We start from the raw sequence: 21840 nt of genomic DNA, 5'->3' as shown, positions 1-21840 counted from the left end.
AGGCCCCCCAAAAATGGCAGAAGTTGCTCTACACAAGAACACTTTACATTACCCTGTTCTCAAATTGCATAAGGGGGTTCATTATGAAGAAGTCATTACACGGTGGTCCTGAGTTGAATACGCTCTCCGGTTCACCCCATCGCCTCCCTCACGAGCAAGCGCCCTGAAACTTAACTCATGGCGATAGTGGCGCTACGTAGAACACCAGAACTGTTATTATGCTCGTGTAAGGAGTGTGAATAAGTTGCATTTCACATTGTGTGGAAGGAAGCGTGATAGTAAAGTGGCATATGTTGGCAGACTCGGAATTCTATGGACCGGCGGGTATTTGTTTACGCGAGAAAGCACTTCATGAAAGAGGCCGCACGTACCCGTTCCTGCAAGTCCGCGCTCCTCTCGCCTGGCAGGAGCCTCCACGCGCACGGGAGCCTCCACGCGCACTGCACTCTGACAGGAGCCTCCACGCGCACAGGAGCCTTCACGCGCACTGCACTCTGACAGGAGCCTCCGCGCGCAGCCTCCACGCGCACTGCACTCTGACAGAAGCCTCCGCGCGCACTGCGCTCTTCTCGGCAACCGACGGTTTCCCAACTGCGCGAGCCTCCCGCTTCTTTTTCGCCGTCCACTGTGTGCTAAGGCCTTGGAGCTCAAACGCCGAGTGCTAGGGCCTGCACGCCTCCCGCGCGGCACCGGCTTCAGCGAGTAAGACTGGGTAGGGGTTTCCAGCTCTGTGTTGCTCTTAATTGTTGGACTGAGTAGCCGGCACACTTCCTCCCTTTCTTTCCCAAACATACTGTTCCTGCCTGCAGTGAGGCTTTTTCCTTTCTTCGACTATAAATAGCGTCCAAGTGCCACCATGCAGTAAATAGCAATAAACCCGGCAGGAAGTGCCTTGCAGGACAGATTGTTTGTCCACGCTGGAACTTGCAGAACGCACAGTTTCCTCAAGATAGAAAGCAGCCGCTGCTCAGGTGTTGCGCTAATCGTGACAGGCTCTTGATGTGGACTTTTATGGACAAGGCACACAGTTTTTGGAAATGTGTGCACCACATTCAGCAACTAAGTTACGCCCACCACCGGGGTGCCCAACACAAGGGTTGCGGTGGGTCAAGAGATCCGTAGGGAAAACCACAGCTGTAGGAAGGAACTCTTGAAAAGACCAGGTGAAGGCCAAGTGCTACATAGGCTGAGTAGTGTGTGTTCATTTCGCTCTCTTACCAGACCCCTACCTAAGTAATAAATTACAGACAACTTATGTGTATGGAAAAGTTGTAGGCCGTAGGCATTTTATTTTCTTACAGAAAATACAACACAACAAAATAATTACACTGCCATATGCTTTTGGGCACATTGTTTCCAGTTCCGAAGTTGCCCAAGGCTCCTCCTGAGTCCTTGTTACCCCTGAGCCTTCGTTCCTGGGCACATGCTGCATACGACGTGTCTTGGACTGTGTAACGAAAGAGTACTCGGCGTTCCTTCTTCTGCCTGTTCCTTCTTTTCTTGGACCGTGTACCGAAAGAGTACTCGGTGTTCTTACTTCTGCCTGCTCCTTCTTTTTTGGACCATGTACCGAGAGAGTACTCGGCGTACTGGCTCCTGTCTGCACCCCTTCTTCTTCCGTTCTTCTTGTAGGGTGGGTTGGGTGGCAAACATTTTTCCTTCCCCTTCTCCAGGTACTAAGAGCCTACCCGAGAGAGGTTAGCTCTTACCTGGTTTGTGCCGCCTCTCCTTTTCCAGGCTTACTTATACCCCCCGGCCTTTTGTTCCTTCCTGGGGGCGGCCGGGTTACCCCCCTGACCTCCTGCTGTTACAATTCGCACCTTCCGAGGTGCTGTTTCCTGCCCTTCTTGGGCTTTTGTTTCTTGTGGCGCCATTCGGACGCCCCTCCCTACGCTTTCGCGCTGTTTTCACCCACCCCGCGCCTAAACTCCCAGGCCCTCTATCGTCCCGCATTTCATGCGGCCCGGGGCCTGGGTCATAATGAACGATGCTTAAAACAGCATACCAAATTGCCCATGACAGAATTATTCACACTGATTACCTAAGGAAAATACATCTTGCAAATCAATATGATTAACATACACTGTACACTGTGGAGGATAGCCCAGGAGCTGGTGTAACTTACACATTCAGCAAGTTGTAGCGATTTCAAAACTTTTGAGAATCAGTGGGAGGCTGTGGGGTGATTTCTTAAAAAAATATCATCAGACCAAACACACATGTAGCCGTGTAGAAAGGTATGGTAGTGTTTGTGGGCTGTAATGGCACCATAGTGTACTGGGGACAGGTGGGCATGAGGACATGAGAATTGAACTGGCCCATAGCTGCATCTACATAATAAAACCTGCAAAGCAATCGGTGAGGCAATTTTGCGGGAGATGGGTACACCACTCGTCTGCAAGGGTTCCCAAGTCCTTGGTATGTATAATGGGTGTTACCCTGGACACGAGCAATAGCTACATAGCAACGCATGTCAAACTGAAATGTGTCTGTGTACAGTGCCCCCTGAAATTGAAAAGTTAGGTAATAGTTGCACCAACATGGAATGTGCCATTACCACCACTTCCCTCTTCCTCATCCCACTACTGAGTCATTGAGGTGCCCCATCTCCAAGTCAGGAGCCATTTCCCCAAACTGTCTTTTTCGTTTTTTTATAATCCCCTCTGCCGGGCCATGGGAGGTTTAAAAACCTCACGATTGCCCACAATCCACCTGTGTTTCCGTCTGGCAACCTGGACCCTAAAGAGGGGGTCTTGCCGTGCTGGCCTCCATTGTTTCCCCTCACTGCTGGGCTTTGAGTGTTCATCAACTACACTCTTACTCCTTTGGTCCCTGTTGGGATTGGACATGATTGAGGGAAAGCAATGCTTGAGTCCAGTGAGTATAACAGATAAATCTGGGATTCCAGCTGATATAGATCCAGGAGTTCTCAGCCCACCGATAGCCAGGGATGACTTTGCCTTAGCATGCGCTAATTTGAGGCACTAGGATAGAGCTAAGTGGCTGGTGCTGAATTTTTCTTTATTAGAGTGTCGTAAATGTTTGCCATGAATGTGTTGGAGCCACTGAATGTAGTGAGGAAGCCCGAACCAACCAACCACCATGGTGGGTTCAGGGGACTTCTCCTCATGAGAACATTTGAAAGATCCTGGTGCATGGTGCATTTTTCAGCACACCTTCTGTACCAAATTAGGTAAACAACCATACTGTTTGCAGTCTGTTTCCAATAGATGCTAAGTCTCCAACAGTCCAGAGAGGATTTTCCAAACATTTTCATAATGCATTTTCCCACAACAAATGCCAGAATTTGAAAACATTTTCATGCTGGCTTTGCCTATGCATGTCCATACTGGTTGCACCAACATATGCCAGTACTCACATATAAGAACAGACTCATATTTGCTTTACCCATCATGCCAGTAAGAAAACATGTCAATGCTAGCTCTGCCAATATAAGTCAGTATTCCTGGATAAGAACTTACTCCTGCAGCTTTGCCAGTAAAAAAGTAATGCCACTAAAAGAATACATGCTCCGACTGGCTTTGCCAATATAGGCAGCGCACTTATCATCTTGGCTTTACCTTTTGATGTCAGAAAATAAATGTAATGCCACTATAAGAAAACATGTCCATACTTGCTTCACCAATGTAGGCCAGTATAGTAACATAAAAACACTCATCATGTTGACTTTACCCTTGATGTCATAAAGAAAAGTCATGCCACAGTAAGAAAGTCTGCCCAGACTGGCTGCACCAACAAAGACCAGTTTGGCTACATAGGAACACTTATCATGCTGGCTTTGATGCCAGTAAAGAATGCCATTCTACAGTAAGAAAACTTGTCTAGATTGGCTGCACCAACATAGGCCAGTATGGTCACATAAGAATACTTTCTTACTGCGTCATGGCATTTGTTACTGGCATCAAGGAAAAAGTCAACAATTGGCTATATCCTTGATGCTAGTAAAAAAAATGCCATGCTGCAGTAAGAAAGTGTTCTTATGAGACCATACTGGCCTACACTAGTTCAGCCTGTCTGCATATGTTTCAGACATGTCCAGACAGGCTGTGCCAATGTAAGCCAGCATGGCCACCAAACAACACGCTTCATGGTGGCTTTACTATTTATGACAGTAGCCATAATGCCACTCCCAGAACAAAAAAGATGTCTGTATTGGAAGCATCAATGTTGGCCAGTATGCCAAGTAGAACACTCATCATGTTGGCTTTGTACTTGATGCCAGTAGAAAAATGGCATGCCATAGTAAAAAAAACGGTCAGATTGGTTGCATCAACGTAGGCCAGCACAGCCATGTAAGAACACTCAGTATGTTGGCTTTACCCTTGATGACACTAAAATATTCCATGTGGCAGCAAGAAAACCTTTTCCAGTCTGCTGAAAAATGAAGGCTAGAATATAAGAATACTGAGCATGTTGGCTTTATTTATTTATGTTTTTATTTATTTATTTGAACATTTATAGCAGCTCACCAAACCCACAGGCATCCGGGCGCTAGTTACAGTAAGTGTGAGGTGTGATAGCACAAGTGCATGACCACGCATACAGTTACAAACATGCAGCTGATCTTGAAGCATAATCCAGCAGAGTTACGCCTCATGGTATGGGGGGCAACTAACAGTGTAAAGAAATGCATGGGAGACAAAATAAGAGTAGTGCACAGTCTGGAAAAGCCACACCTCATGGTATGGGGCTACATCAGATGTGCAGATACATAGAAAGACACATTTAGAGTAGGTGCACATTCTGGGAAAGCCACGCCTCATGGTACGGGACTACTTCAGATGTGCAGATATGTAGAAAGACACATTTAGAGTAGTTGCCGATTCTGGGAAAGCTATGCCTCATGGTATGGGAGGCTACATCAGGTGTGCAGATAAGCAGAAAGACAAATTTAGAGGAGGTGCACAATCCGGGAAACCCATGACGCTTGAGGAGGGGGGCTACATCAGGAATACAGATACATTAGTACAAATATTGATGGGACCCCATTTACTGAGTTAATCGATTTACTGTGCTGTTGTTGTAAAGGACCCAGCAGGTTGCGGGAACAGTAACATAATTGCAAGTATAATTATAATAACATCACAGGGCAGCCTGGGCAGCATAAGTGGGATGCAAAACAGGTTAAAACACTGATAAAGCACAGAGTTTAATCGGTCAAGTTTGGAAGTTGCATTACACGTTGATCAAAGCCAGTAAATCATGGATGGGGTAAGATATGAACTGGAGTCGAGAGTTACTAGATCGCATCAACGGGCAGGGGGTCAGGGAAGGTCTACACAGTGGGGCGTAATGATAACATGACAAGCAGGAAACATTCTACCTTGAGGAGGAGCTGCTTCGAAGCGGGTGAGGGACTACAGGCTACAGGAGGCATCCAAGCATGAATGCATATGCTGGAAGCCCTCTGGATGATGTTGCAGTGCCGGTGCATGGGTCTTCTGGTGCAATAGTGCTGAGGCCCAGGCAGTGATGATGAAAGCCCTTAAAGGTTGCTCTTTAAGGGGGCCGGCTTTGCGGGCCAGCTCCTCTGGACAAAGGTAGATAAGGGAATCCCTCGCCAATCCACCATCTGCAGAGGTGGTATTTCCCCCCAGTAGCATCATTTGCGATGCGGAGGAGGCCTTGGCTGCCATATTTAAATGGAGTAGAGCTCTGTTGGTTTAATGGAGAACCCAGCATGGGCCCTCTGGATGATGTTGCAGTCAGGGTGCACAGATCTTCTGGTGCAATAGCGCTGAGGCCCAGACAGGGATGATGAAAGCCCTTAAATATTGCCCTTTCAGGGTGACGGCTTCGCCTGCTGGCTCCTGTGGTCAAGGGCAGATAAGGGAATCCCTCACCAATCCGCCATCTTTGGAGGCAGGATTTCCCCCAGTAGTGTCCTTGGCGACATGGAGGAGGCTGTGGCGGCCATATTCAAATAGAGCAGAGCTCCGTTGGTATAGTGGAGAGCCCAGCACAGGCCCTCTGGATGATGTTGCCGTCCCGGTGCATGGGTCTTCTGGTGCAATACCGCTGAGGCCCAGACAGCGATGATGGAAGCCCTTAAAGGTTGCCCTTTAAGGGGGCGGACTTTGCGGACCGGCTCCTCTGGACAAGGGCAGATAAGGGAATCCCTTGCCAATGCACCATCTGCGAAGGTGGGATTCCCCCAGTAGCATCATTGGCGACACGGATGAGGCCATGGCGGCCATATTCAATTGGAGCAGCGCTGCGTTGTTATAATGGAGACACCAGCACGGGCCTCTGGATGATGTTGCAGTCTGGGTGCAATGGTCTTCTTGTGCAATAGCACTGAGGCCCAGACAGGGATGATGAACGCCCTTAAAGGTTGGCCTTTAAGAGGCATGGCTTCTCCTGCTGGCTCCTCTGGTGAAGGGCGGATAAGGTAATCCCTCGCCAATCCGCCTTCTGTGGAGACGTGACTTCCCCCATCAGTGTCCTTGCCGACATGGAGGAGGCTGTGGTTGCCATATTCACATGGAGCAGAGCTCCATTGGTATAATGGAGAGCCCAGCACAGGCCCAATGAATGATGTTGCCGTCCCGGTCCATGGGTCCTCTGGTGCAATAGCGCTGAGGCCCAGACAGGCTGGATGAAAGCCATTAAAGGGTGCCCTTTAAGGGGGCCGGCTTTGCCGCCCGGTTCCTCTGGACAGGGGCAGATAAGGGAATCCCTCGACAATCCCCCGTCTGCGGAGGCGGGATTTCCTCCAGTAGCGTCCTTGGCGACACGGAGGAGGCCTTGGCGGCCATATTCAAATGGAGCAAAGCTCCATTAGTATAATGGAGACCCCAGCACGGGCCCTCTGGATGATGTTGCAGTCCGGATGAACGGGTCTTCTGGTGCAATAGCGCTGAGGCCGAGACAGGGTTGATTAAAGCTCTTAAAGTTTGCCCTTTAAGGGGGACGTCTTTGCATGCTGGCTCCTCTGGTCAAGGGCAGATAACGGAGTCCCTCACCAATCCGCCATCTGCAGAGGCAGGATTTCACCCAGTAGTGTCCATGGCGACGCGAAGGAGGCTGTGTCGGCCATATTCAAATGGAGCAGTGCATCGTTGGTATAGTGGAGAGTCCAGCACGTGCCCTCTGGATGATGTTGCAGTCTGGGTGCATGGGTCTTTTTACTTGATGCCAGCAAAAAGTGCCCCTGCACTAACGTAGGCTGACCCAACCGGAGGCATGCATCCCACCTCGCACACACGTAAGCACACACATTCATGCAGCACATGCCCTCGTTCATTCACACATGCACCCATACAACGTACACTCTCTCATTAACACACACTCACAAACAATACACACTTCCTCATGCACACACACACACTTACAGACACAAACCCTCTCATAAATGCATAAAAGCATGCATGCACCCATACATACATATATACATTCTTTTTTTTTTTACCTGCAGCCCAAGTCTGGACTCCAAATGCTGCCCTATGCCACCTGCGTCCATGGCCCTCTGGCTCTCATGCATCAGGCAGAAGGAACCAGGAAGCAGGGAGAGCTTTCTAATCCCTGCACATGTACGGTAGTGGCGGAGTACTTCATCTCACCGCCCCCATAGCCTCTGCATGTGAGTGGAGGTGAAGGTTCTCCCACTATGCACATTCGGCACTATATATATAATTTAAAATTTGTATTTATTTTCTTTTATTATAGTGTTCATGGTTAAAACAAATCATTTTAAAGACTGTACATCAATCAATAATAAATACATAATTAGCAAAAAGATGACAAAAAGAATAGAAATAAAAAGAAAAGGCTCAATAACAATATATGTAATCAGTCAAGAACACCATTCAGTCTATTAACATACATTATAATCTTTAAATCTCATCATACCTCACCAAGTTTCTCCATAAGTTTCTTCCACATATAATAGGTTAAAAGTTAATTTTAAATTATTCCCCGAGTATAGGAATGCCCAACTTAGATCCAATTTCATAATTTGCAAAAAGAAATTATGATTAAAATGTATCTATCCTTTCGTATGCAGCACTCTCAAAATATGACACTTGGTTAGTGTTTCTACCTCCATTTTACATAAGCGATATAAGCGTTCTTGATACGGAATAGCCAACCATATTCCCGTTCTAGAAAACATTGGAAGGAGGTTAAAACAAAGCTGCATCATAAAATTCCAAACATTATAGTTACTAAGTTTAACAATATATTCAAGGGTCCTTCATTAGGAAATCCTCGATGCACATATAAAGAACATCTAGACTTTCCAGACAATTTTTGTAAATTGTAATCTCTGTCCCAAATGAATGCTTTCTTTTTAATAGGCTATCTGGCCAATTCAAGATTATTCGTAAAATCCATATTATAGTCTATAATATCATTAAAGAATGTTTTATTTCTACCATCCAATTCCTCAAAACCCCTGAAGGGGATCAGTTAAGAACAATTCAGTAAAATGATAATACATGAATTGAGGATAGTCCTTTTCATTAACATCCTGGGCTTCATCAGGGGTTGGGCGGAGCGGTAAGCATTTTGCAGTAATGTGACAACCCCCCCCCCCCCCCGAGCTGGAGCAGGAGCGCTAAGCCACTGCAGGAGCAGTGACCTACTTCCACACCTTGTGCAGGATCGCACAAAGGTATGTCACTTGCAGCCTGGCATGCATTTCTGGGTTACTCTTAGCGCGTTAGGCGCGGTAACCATTTTCATCTGAAACTAAGCCTTTAATCATCACAATTCAAACGCTCGCGTTTGTAGCGCTCTGCATTTATTGCAAAGTGGCGGCTGTCCCTCTGACACAGCCACCTCCTCACAAGCACCATTAGAGGACACGAGGCTGAAACCATTCTAAGATGGCCGCCCATGCCCTCTGAAGCATCCCTTCCTCGTTGCTTCCTCACCACCCGACCAGAGACGCCAGTCGATTGGCTCCTCCACCCTACATGTCCACCCATCAGTCGCCGGGAGGCGCAAGCCGGCCCTTCCTGATGAGGCCCTGAGGGCAAGGCCAATAACTGTCCAGAGACTGTCCTGAGCTGACCAGAGCCCACGGTTATACCCCCTGCTTGCTTACTATGAGGTTGTGAGTAATTCATACTTGTCTTAGTTGCTTCACCAGCACCCTTTTACCTTATCCACTCAATCAGCTCTCCTTATCACCTTTCCGGCACCTGCCATGTGTTTCAGTCACTGTATTGGACGTTAAGGTTGCTTAAACTTTCGCAACATTGCGCCACCTTAGTCAGTCCTATGTTCTCTACATCCTGGTGGACATCCGTACTATGCCCTCTCCTCTTAGGCAAATCACATTGATGTGTTTGTTGTTAATACATTTGAATTTGTGCCTCTCTGCATTTTAATTTAGTGCCTTTTTGGCTCCCTTCTGCTAAAATCGAATCTAGGCATCTAGGTATCTGTACCCTAATACACTGCTACCGTGGTCTACCGTGCATCTACCATGGTCATTGTCATTGATGTTAACATTGTGTGCATGCCATTGTGTGTAATTGCCTACAACAGGACCTTTACCTCTACTACCCTGTTAAAGATCTGGTAGGCATTTGTCTTTAAGACTGTATTAGGCCAACATGCCCTCCACCCTCACTATTCTATTTGCAAAAATACTGCCTACTCTACTCTACCTCACACAGCACACCGGTGGGACCGTACTCAACTACACCACCGCCTCCTTGCGTTACCCCAACCCTCACAACACCATAACTATGCCCTCCATCGCTCACCACACCAACCCCTACCTTAACAACCCAGCCTTATGGCTCCAGCATTTTGCATCCAGACCTTCACCAAACATACCATGCTCCGTCACTGTGAGAAATGCCAGACTTGGCTTGCGACTCACGCATGCCTCACATCACCCTGTGCATCTTAACAAACAGCCTGTGACCTCCACCTCGTCCACACACATGCAAAACCCATCATCACCTCACTCCAACCTCCCTAACACTAGCAATATTAAGGGTGTGCTAATCAATGTCAGATCACTTACGGCACACGCTCTAGAAGTGGCTGACCTCATCCTAATTCTCGACCTCGACTTCATGGCTATCACCAAAACTTGGCTTCACGCAGCCTCTGGCCCACTACTCTCCCTTGACATCCCTCCAGGCTACAATATTATCAGACATGATCGTAACTCTAACCAGTCCAAAGGTGGTGGCATTGCCATTATCCATAAAAATGCACTAAACTTCCACCTCTCCTCTGTGCATCACTTTTCCTCTATGGAAGCACTGACAGCCAAACTAGCCGTCACTCCTAACCACTCCATCACCTTCCATCTACTTTAGCGGCCACCTGGGCCGCTATCCACCTTCGCCGAGGACCTCTCTAACATCATCACTCATAACACCAAAACCAAATCCCAAGCCTCGATACTAGGGGACTTTAACCTTGGACTTACTGATCCCAATGACTCTGCTGCCACGACCATTGATAATATGCTTATGAATGCAGGATTCATACAGCTTATCAACCAACCGACCCACGCTAAGGGCAGAACCCTTGACTGGCTAGCCTCCCACAACTGTCCCATCCATATCATCTCTAACCAACAGTATGCTTGGACCGACCACAATTTAATTACGTTTAACATTCAGTCCAAACCTGCCAGCCCCTCTCCTATCATTGCACCGGCTACCGCCACCCGTAATAAACGTGACATCACCTGCGACAGACTCCCCCCCCTCCTCCTTCCTGCTCTCAATGACCAGGCTAGTTCATGCTCAGACCCCACGGGTATGGTCGACACCTTTAACCTCGCTATGCAAAAAGCCTTAGACATCATTGCCCCATCCAAACTGAGAAAACCCAAACCTCGAGCCCACTTGACCTCTTGGTTTACTCCCCAGCTCAGAACCCTGCGCAAAGAAAAACAAATTGCGGAATCACATTGGAAAAGCAACCAGTCCGCAGCTAACAAATCGTGTCTCTTCCTGGCCACCCATAACTACAAGGAAGCCTTATTCCAGGCTAAAAAAGATACTTACAATAAACGTATCGATCAAGCCAAATCTAACACCAAAGAATTGTTTAGAATCCTAAAAGAACTTGAAACTCCTGTCACTGCACCAGATACTTGCATCAAATATAGCAATTGGTGCACCAAATTCCAAGAGGCCCTCCTCGGCAAGATTGCCTCTCTCCAAATTAAAATCAATAACAAACAAACAAGCCTACAATCCAACCCACAACCTAATCCTATCCCCACCATTATCCACTCCACCCCTGACTCTCTGACTCCTTTTAGCCTCTCTCCACTTTCCATTTCCAAAGTAGAAAAGATCATCACTAGCCTTAAACCATCCAATTGCCAAGGCGACCTCTGCCCGGCACCCATTATCAAGGAAGCAGCTCACGACCTAGCGCCATTCATCACTACGTTCATCAACTCTTCCTTTAGCTCTTGGACTGTACCTGACAATCTAAAGGATGTGTGGGACATCCCCCAATTGAAAAAACCTACCCTGGACACATACCCACAAACTACAGGTCAATGACCACGGTCCAGTTTTTACTAAAAATCCTCGACCGTGCATCATATCTACAAATTCAAGATTACCTTGAATCTAACAACCTTCTGGGACTTAGGCAATCTGGGTTTCGGCCACGTCACGGCACCGAAACTGCCCTCGTAGATTTAAAAACACAGATTGAAGATCTAAAAGACAAAGGCAAACTTGCTCTCTTACTCCTTTTGGACCTATCGGCGGCCTTTGATCTCGTCAATCATGAAATTCTTTGCCACCACCTTAAATCAGCTGCACACTTCTCCGATAAAGCTACAACCTGGATTAGCTCCTTTTTAAACAATAGATCAATGCGTGTGTTCTCCCCACTAGCAGCCGCCCCACCTGCACCTGTCTCCTGTGTTGTGCCTCAAGGATCTTGTGTTTCACCCACGTTGTATAACGTGTTCACCAAACCCCTTTTCGATATCTTGGACTATCTGGGTGTCACTTACACTAATTACGCCAACGACACCCAGATACTAATCTCCATCTCTGGTGACTACTCTGCCGACTCCCTCGCTATCAATGTCATCTACCAGGTCACCCAAGCGTGGATGGCACAACACGGACTCTGTCTTAATGATGAAAAGGCAGAGCTCCTTATTCTTGGTTCGCCACAAAAACTTACCAAACTCGACCCTGTGTTTAAGTCCTTCATCATCGATGGGAATACTATCCCTACCGCCAAGGACACAAAAACCCTAGGGATCTACATTGACTCGACTCTATCCCTTACCAGACAAACTAACTCAGTCTCATCTGCAGCGGCATATACCTGCAAGCTTATTACAGCCTGTTGCCCTTTTCTCTCTGCAACCAATTGTGTTAGCCTGGCCAGGACTCTTGTATTATCCAAGATTGATTACTGCTATGCACTGTACCTAGGTACCAATCGCTGCAACCTAAACAAGTTACAAATTGTTCAAAACAATGCGATTAGAGCTGCCCTCAACATTCCCAGGTGCCAACACATATCTGACGCTAGGCGCAACACTCCCTGGCTCTCCATCACACACCGAATCTCCCTGAAACCCCTGGTTCTTACCCACAAATTCCTTCATAACCAAGCTCCTTGTTACCTGGCCAACCAATTTGCCCTCCACAACTCCATTAGACCCCGCAGAATGGCTCATTCAAGCTGCCTTGTCGTTCCACGCTTCAATCTCCAAAGATCAGGTGGAATCAGCTTCCCTATTATGGCAGCCAAATTATGGAACACGCTTCCTAATGAGATTAGAGCAGAACCTTCCTTCCTGAGATTCAAACACCTTAGGAAAACCTGGTTGGCCGCCCAAGACATCTAGCTCCGGGTTCATTGCTTAACTTGTACATAGCTGTACTCATGTATATACAATCTGCTTGTCCTTTCATTGCTATTATTATACCTGTAAATTCTGTATTATACTTGTAACTTTTGTAATTATTGCTCTGTCTGTTTTTTCTTATGTTGTAACCAAGTGATGCGCCCGGTTGCCCCCGGGCCTGGTGCGCTATTCAAATAAAATAAATACAAATACAAATACAAATATTATTACCGCTGCATTAACGCACCGCCAAATCCTGAGTTTGGGCAGAAAGTGGAAGGTTTACTTGAGCTCAGCTTTTTGCTGGAGGTAAAAACCTCCCCTGTCCACCCATTTTCTGTGCTATTACCGCTGGTGATATTACCACCACCGGTAATAGCGCTGAAAAGCCCCATAGGGTCCTATGGACTCAGAATAAATGGGGATTTACAGTGCCACTGCAACTTGGGATCTGGCGTAAATTGCTCCGGACCGAGTTGCAGTAACGCTAATAGCATTGGGCGGTATCCTGACGCATTTACTACCGGGAAACCGCCCAACTCGTGATGATGATGCCCTTAGATATTTAAAAATTGGTGACAAGGCAGGCGCTCTGTTGCCAGTCAAGTTTTCCTGCATTAGCTTCTCCTCCAAACGCACGTTTTCATGACTCCAGTAATCTTCAGGGAGGCTGTGTTTAAACATTGTTGTAGGAGTCCCGGGCTCAAAAGGCAGCAGCAGCAGTGCCATCATGCCTTACAATGGAGAGCCACAACCATGGCTTTCCACCTCCCCCCATCAAGGGGAAGATTTGTTCTATGGAGGGAGTTGTTTCCAGCCACCTGCAAGAAAAATAAAGTGCGAAAAATACATGTACCAGAATCCTTAGAGTCAATTAACTTGCCACACCTGAAAAGGAAATGAAGACACGCCTTTAAAAAGCAAAGAAACACAGCCTCCCTGAAGATTGATGGAGTCATGAAAGCGTGCGTTTGGAGGAGAAGCTAATGCAGGAAAACTTGACTGGCAACAGAGCGCCTGCCTTGTCACCAATTTTTAAACATGATGCCCTTAGATAGAACATACTGCTAGCTATCTTTCTTAATGTATACAAGGAAGTCACACCCAGCTCACTGTTAATGGCTTCCACAGGAAAATAATTCGCAGTCTCAATGCCAAATGCCAGATCTTACCCTCCAGGACTCTAAGCCAACTTGTCTCCCTGAAGGAAAAAATCTCAAGTCCGTAAGATGCATAAGGAGCAAGGGTATACATAAAAATCTGAAGAAGTCCTTGAATTAAATATCCATCTTTCAAATTAGTAAGATTTCTAATAGGATAAAACTTTTCATGACCTTATGTCTGACTGTCATAGCTAATTTATCAGCACCCAGAGAATCTGTGTAACTGTAATCTGGTAAAAAGAAGAGCTGACTGCCTCTATAATTTGGTTATTAATTTTTTAGGCAAATGATCATTTTTCAAAGATTTATAATCAATTGATTATCTTCAGAGTGTTTACCTATAGCGGCCAAACTCTGCTGAAGGCCAATCAGCATCCTGTCTAGAATTATGGTATTGTGACATCAGCATAGGCCAGCCAAGCAACATGCGGCTGGCCTATTTTAGGGAGGAAACTCCTGCAAATCTTAAATCTATGTCTGCCACATATAGATTATAGATGGTAGGCGCCAATGATCGTCCTTGTTTCAAACCGTGGTTAGTTATGATGTTTTCACTGAGCTGTCCTTCAAAGTTAATTCTAACTTTCAGTATGGTCTTACAGTTAAGAGTTTTAATAAAGTATAATATTCATGTATCAAGCTCCATTTGGTTTAACTTCCTCCACAACAATGACCGATTCACTGTATTAACCGCTTCGGCATAACCAATGTAGCAGCTATAGAGAGCTCCATCTGTGCCATCTAAGGCCCTACGAATGAGATATGAGAGGGACCAAAGGTTGGAAAGGGTGCCCACCCCCTTATAAAACCTGTTGATTTTTTAAAATATATTTTTTTAATCCAATAATTACATTTTTCTAGCGGTAATTGAGAAAGAATCTTAGAAAAAGAGTCAATCATTGCTAACATAAGATAGTTGGAGGGGATATCCTGCAGACCCTTTCTGTGCACATGGATTAAAAGTGATTGTCTACTATTTTAATTGTGGTTCTTTATAAGTCAAGAGGATGTTTAGCCCAAATTAAACCTGGGGTTAGTCTTATATAGCTGTAAAAATGATTATTTCATAGACAATGAATTAGAGAATAGTAGGATGGTACACAGCATTTAGTGCAAGCTTAATTAATGAAACATGTTAAGCGTCCATCACCTTCACTGCATGAAAACTCCTTCCCTCTATCTGCTGCCTTGATTTCACCTTTCATGTGGGATACAGGTCACAAACTGTGAGGTCCACCCATGATCCACCATTTAATCTCTTCAATGCCATCTACATTTCGCAACTTTCTGTTTTGTGTGTTTGTTTATCATATTCTACATTTTCTGTGGGAGTTCATGGGGTAGCTTTGTGTTACAACCTTTCTCCCTAATGATATCTCAAGAAATGATATGGGACAGGGCATGACAGCAAGTGAACCCCTGCGAGAGGTCACCTAAAAAAACTCAACAAAATATTACTAAAGTAGTTAAAAAGGACTGTTTGCCGGTGAAAGAAGTAATGCAGTTTTATTCAGGGCCCCAGATGCAGCTGGGACAGCAGATTCAAACAGATCACGGAACAGAACTGCGTGAAAAGGCGCTGTCAAAGAAACACCCCTAAATATAGAACCTTTGTACAATGCGAAGTAATTGGTATTCGTGATCGTGCGACATGAAAAAATCTCCCCAGACAAAGCTGATTGGTGTTCACACTTTGTAGCCTTATAGAAAAGCATACATTATGTTCAATAATTGGGTCGACAAACCTTCCCACACTGCCCTCAATTAAAACATGTGATGTCACAATCCACCCCCAATTTCCACAGCACAAAGTTAATTCATTGAAACATTTGAGAAGGCCAGCGGAACTTTAACCAACTGCCCTGGTCACCTATCCTGGTTTCTTTATTTTGGCATTTGTAAAGCACACTGAACCCAGGGGCATCTGGGCGCTGGTTACATGAAGACTTGGTTAGAACAAGGTTGTAGTTATAGGTAGTACAATAGTTACAGGTAATGGTTATAAGAGTTTTTGGCGTAAGTGCTACATGAAGGCTTAGTTACAGCAAGGTTACAGGTATAGGTAGTACAATAGTTACATGTAAAGGTTCTAAGAGTTATTGCCATAAGTGGTACATACATATTGGCTGCAGCAATGTTTCTAGTTAGCGTCGGGGTGGAGCCGGAGGTGCCAAGAGATAGATGTGTTAAGTTAAAGGAGTAGTGCGCTCAAAAATATTATTGTCCCAACCGTTCGGGCATGTGTTTTTATGCATACGTTGATTGATCGTAAAAAAATTTCCTATGCACCTTACTGTGGTTTTCCTCACTTTTACAATCAGGCAGCAGGGCGCAGCCCTTTTGTGCTAATCTGATCTGTTGCTGCATCGGCCTAAGCTCAAGTGCCCTATCGGCACTAAATCATAGTCCCCACCCCTGAAGCTTACATCACCATTCCTAGCGATATTCTCTGCCTATCTCCGTGACGCTACTGTGCAGCATAGCCAAACGCGCCCAATCATCACCTACGTCCAGATGTCAGTTGACGCAGAACCCGGAATATCAACACACATCCTCTCACAGCACAGCGCATCCCAATTCTGAATACAAAACAATATCTTTAAAGGAAACTGGAATACACTGCAATTTATAATGTGATTTTATTTCACAATAAACGCTCCGAGAACATCCGCCGATTTCCATATTCAACCACATTTTCTTTCCTTTGTTTTTGACACACAAATGTTTATCGTGAGTCACACGGTGTTCCTTTGGGTATACGCGCATTGGATGTAGGCACTGTGATTCGCAAGGCTTCGGCATGAGCTTGTTGTTTCACCACCATAAACGATGTCAAGGTACTCCTTATTGCCAGTACTGCGAAAGGGCATATGGGCCCGGGGCGATCGTCCCAAAACAGCGTAATGGTCATCCAACCATTGAGGTGTATCATCAACTGCCGGCTGAAGAAGGCATCAATTGGTCTCTGGAAACAATGACATTCGCACTAGGGCAGGATGTGGCTGTGTATAAAACATAACAGAAATGTGTCTCAGTAGCCGTTCTTTATTCTATTCTAATCGATCCATTAGTTATGCACTGTGTGAAAACTAATGATGAACACAAACGTGAAACAATGCAAATACAGAGAAAACAACGTGCAATGTTGGAATCTACGATGTGATTGAGAGGTTAGTGCTATGCAGTGTGTTTAGCTCGCAATGGGAGGCCGATGCGGAAGTTGATGTTAGAATTCGAATAATACATAGACAGCATTTTAACGTAACATTAGCCTAGAATTGGGCGTTGGCGGAACCTGTGCGAACACAGACGTGGACTCCATGCATTTCGGTGCTGGACTGCCCACGTGCCTGGGACAAATACAAGTACACACTGGTTGTTTCTGAGTGTCCTCACAAAATGCCAAAACAACAAGCCATTGCAATGTTAGCCAGCCAGACATCCCGGTCATAAAATGAAACCTTGACTTCTTCGTCTACAAATACGTCTACAGTAAAACTTACATAATAATCGGCATTTCCATTCTCTAGTCGTAACGCAGAGTCTCCGTTCAGATCAACGAATTGTCAAAATTAAAGGTTCCATTCTCCAGTTTTGGAATGCTGAACCTTATCATATTTGAAGGTTTTACGAACCTCCCCCCCATTCCTTTCCTTACGAATCATCCCTTTATTTCCAAGAACGACAACAAAAATGCGCCCTTATGGCTAGCTTGCTTTTGGTATATGAATGCCGCAAATATTCTCTGCATGGCCGCAAGGGAGTAGACAGTTGAAGGCATTGACCTTGTGTCCCACGACATCGATTCACACGTGCACCACTGTAGCATTAGGAATATTTATGAAAAACAAACAAATTGTTTGCTGGCATACACCAATGCCGCGCAAAATTTCCAGAGATTTACTCATTTTATAAAAACACTCAGAATTCATAATCCACCTGTCAGCTGAGCACGTCTCCAGTTTTCGGATAGCGAGTGCCACGCACAGGGAGCACCAACAGCCCCCACCTTTGCAAATGCAGCGCACAGTGAACAGTGACTGCCCCTCACCTTTTTCCTCTGGCGCCTGTGTCAGACTAGCCTATTTGTCATGGCTGGTCCACCGCGAAGTGTTATAATTCAAACAGTGTATTGGTTTTGCTTCCTTCCTCTGAGGAGTCTGACCGTTCACTGCTGACCACCCTAGAGTCCCCCAATATAACTGCCTTTATGCCCTCATTCAACCTCAAAGCTTGGGGTACATCTTGCCCACTGATAAGGTCTTGGAAGAGCAGTACCCCTGCAATCATTTGGAAATGGAATGTGTTTGATATAATGTTTTATAGGGCGGCAGAGTTATCTGTATGCTGAATCTCTATAAAGACTTTATTCTTCTCAATGCCACTCTCCTGGTCTCATTCCCTTATGGATGTGTACAATTATTATTATATTTTCTATTTTGGGGACTCTGCGCCTTCAGACCCAACCCCCGCACCACCTCCAATTCACCTCCCTTATACCTGATATGGAGTGCTCAAATAGGCACTTCTTGCAAAACAAATTGACAAATAGGGTACATCTGGAAAGACGTTTTTTGTACGATTTATTTTGACAATTTATACTTTTGATAGCTTTGAAATTTGAGTTGCATATGTTTTCCATTGGTCATGTACAATGTATCAAAATTGTTGAACATATAAATAGCTGCTAATCATTTGTATCGGGAAGCAAACTGTTCCAAGAGTTCTGCTTTCGGTGGGCAGGGCATGTTTGCAATGTTTTGTGGCAATGTATGTGTCCTAGGAACCAAACCACGAACAATTCCGTGAGTATGCATGTCCAACACAGTCAAAGTCAGATCTTTCTCAAAACGAATTCAATTTCACGGTATATTGACTTGACCACCCACTTTTTGCTTCTTTTTGCAAAGGCCATTTTGTAACAAAGCATCCCAAATTTTCCAGCAGTTCAAGATTGTTGTCTGCCTATGTTCTCGTTATGCGCTAATAACGCAAGTAGTGTGCGAGATTCCATACCCTGTATACCGAAATGAAATCTGTTGGGCCGGTACTTTAGGAACATATTGTGGAACACCTCCAAATCTCCTGTGTGACAGAATTCTGTGAGTCCTTTCAGATCTCTTGATAGAGTTTTATCAAACACGACCTTCTTAAGAGCTTTGTGTGCAGGTGAAGATGGAACCAACCACTTCTTCTTGCGTTCCTGCTCCTCTGATAAAGGTCCATATTCACATTTGTGAAAATGTTGGTTTTCTGTCCATGAGTGAACATTGGAGCAGTGTTGCATCAATGAGTGCTATTTTTCAATTAGAATGTCCACAGACCCATCACAAGTTTTGGAGCTCCACCAAAGATAGTTGCTGAAAGACTGGGACCATTGCAAAATATTTTCAGAACCCTTTTTTTTACAAGCAGCTGTCATTTCTTTATTGATTGATTTAGCTATGTGCCAGACATCAAATTGATGGCGAATGTTTGGAAATTGCTCGCGCATGACCATGGCAATTGAAACATGTCTGTCGGTGGCTATGAGGTCGATTTGCATTCCCCTCGATTGGAGATCTTGCAGGGATTTTATAAAACCATGTTTCTCCATGGCCACTGAGGATTTACATTCGGACACTTGCACGACCACAGAACTCACTATTTTTTTAGTGTTCATGTCCTGAAAGTGGTATGTGCAGTACTTTGCAGAAAAACTGGGGCTGTCACACTGTCCATCGCCAGCTAGCCTGAACCATTTGCCAGAGAATGTCCGTTCAATTGACATTCGTTCAATTTTCCAAGCTTCACTGATAGCAGGGAATAAAAATTCACGTTGATATTTGAAATACTGCGTTTTAGCGAGGAACTGAAGTCCCACAAATGTACTGAAACTGGACAACTTACTAAAGCTCGAACCACTGAAAAGCAATGCGGCTGTGCACAGTAGATTTCCAGCTGCCACTTTGCCTGGCATTGGTTGAGAAAACCATGAAAATGGTGCATGGAGCAGGGCACAGGTGGTTTTGATTTTCAGGTTTGTGCCTTGTGATACACGAGTAACATTCACCAATGGCTTCCCGTATTCTACCGCATCACTGGATGGACACATTTCAGCATCAGTATAATCTGTACTAGCCAGCTGTCGAATACAATGTATTTGTGCTCCATTACTAGACTATCGTCCTGCGTGAACGTGGTTTCAGACTCAACTGTGATGGACATATACGGCAAACTGCCCACACTGAAGTCGGGATCTTTGGCAAGCTCCTCGGTCAATTCAGTTGAGGCTTCAGTCTCTGTTATTTCATCTTGTGTTAATTGGTCATAAATTGGTGAAACCATCAATGTCGATGGTATATTGGGTGGCCCTTTTTTTGCGGGTGTAGATTGTGTGATGGGGTCAGTGACTAATTCAAAAGTATCTTCCCTATATTCAGTTTCATCTTCATCTTGTCCAGTTCTCGCATTGTAGCAATGGTCCAACAACACTTTGCTTGCTTTGCCGGTCACATTCCATTCATTTTCTGGCCATTGGGCATAAGTAAGCATCTCGAGTCTGCTTATTGACTGGAACACGCAGTACCTCAAATAATAGTTGCTGCATGGTGAAATCTGTTTGGCAAGCAGCATCCTCGGTTTGATATGTTGTCTGTGTGCTCATAGTTCTTATGCTTTTGGGAGATGGGTTGTAAAAATATGTTCAATTTAAATCCAACATGCAGTATATAGCACTTTAAATAGAAAATACATGTTATGAAGACAACACCAGCACAAAACACTTTTCGCAAACAAATCTGTGTGTAACTTATCCTTGTTTTCTTGTATTTCTGTGCAATCATCTACTTCGCCTGTGCAAGCTTCTTATTCTGTGTGAAGACCGCACCAGCAAGCTGGTCCACCACCTCTGATCCATGTGCCTCCTCTTCTAATTTACCTCCTTGTATACATCCCTTGAATTGAATATTCATTTTTAAAAAACAAAAAAATCGTATTTGGAATCAAATTCTTTCAACGCACAAGTCCCTTACATACATACCATTGTAAACAATGTATGTCATTTAGTCAAAATAGACATTTTGAATTTCAGCTGATTGATGGCAGGTGCACTCGATCAGAGATCCCCATGCAAAACCAACTTATTCTAATGTTGCACTGAAGCATTTGGCATGGCATTCTCCATACCTCAGACTCAGGAACAGCTCCAAAGGATGATGTAACTGTAGTTGAAGTACCATCATCACCCTGCAAATACTTGTTTTAGAATGGATGAAAACAGCAAAATTGCACAGAAACTATCGGATGCAGACATTTGGTACATTTATATAAAAATGCATAAATGATACTCCATGTAAACAAACAGCCGGATACATAAACTATTTAATATTATTTAGAATTCCATGTATAATACATTTGTGTAATCATAAAACTACCTGATAGGCACTCAAAGTGGTTGTGGATTCCGAGAAAGAAAAGGATGCAGAATCTAGCTCCTTAATTTTCAGTGAATTGCCACAAAGTGATAAAGTGAAAATTACATTTGCATTAGATATGTGGGAAGATCCAACTGTCAATAATATGAGAAAAAGGTAAGTGGGGTTTGTTTATGTTGGGGGTGTGGGTGGGGGTGTGTTGAGGGTGTGGGTGGGGGGTGTGTCATGGGTGTGTTGTGGGTGTGGGTATGTACGTGTGTTTGTGAAAGGTGCAAACATTTGGTGGTTCGCACCTTTCTCATGTGAACTTTTCGGCCGTGGCAAAATCAGCCGCAGTGGGATCACGTAGATCCGGTATTTATCACACTTCAAGTCCATTGAGACTTCCAGGGTTCTACTTTCAAGCTCGTCTGGCGCAAAACCACATCTGACT

At 45.0% G+C, this 21840-nt stretch overlaps 1 protein-coding gene across 2 annotated transcripts in view; it reads right to left on the bottom strand.

Annotated features, from left to right (window-relative positions):
* Positions 1–719, bottom strand: part of RASGRP3 (RAS guanyl releasing protein 3) — a 702554-nt gene extending 701835 nt beyond the window's left edge. For both annotated transcript variants that reach the window (XM_069607912.1, XM_069607913.1), the window contains exon 1: positions 372–719. The gene's annotated coding sequence lies outside the window, so the exon portion shown is untranslated. The remainder of the gene's footprint in view (positions 1–371) is intronic.
* Positions 720–21840: the final 21121 nt, after the last annotated feature.

The sequence above is a fragment of the Ambystoma mexicanum genome, chromosome 4q, assembly GCF_040938575.1.
Source record: "Ambystoma mexicanum isolate Mex_15411 chromosome 4q, UKY_AmexF1_1, whole genome shotgun sequence".
In the NCBI taxonomy this organism is placed as follows: domain Eukaryota; kingdom Metazoa; phylum Chordata; class Amphibia; order Caudata; family Ambystomatidae; genus Ambystoma; species Ambystoma mexicanum.
The sequence above is the reverse complement of the archived record's forward strand: the minus strand, read 5'-3'. Positions and strand labels throughout refer to the sequence as shown.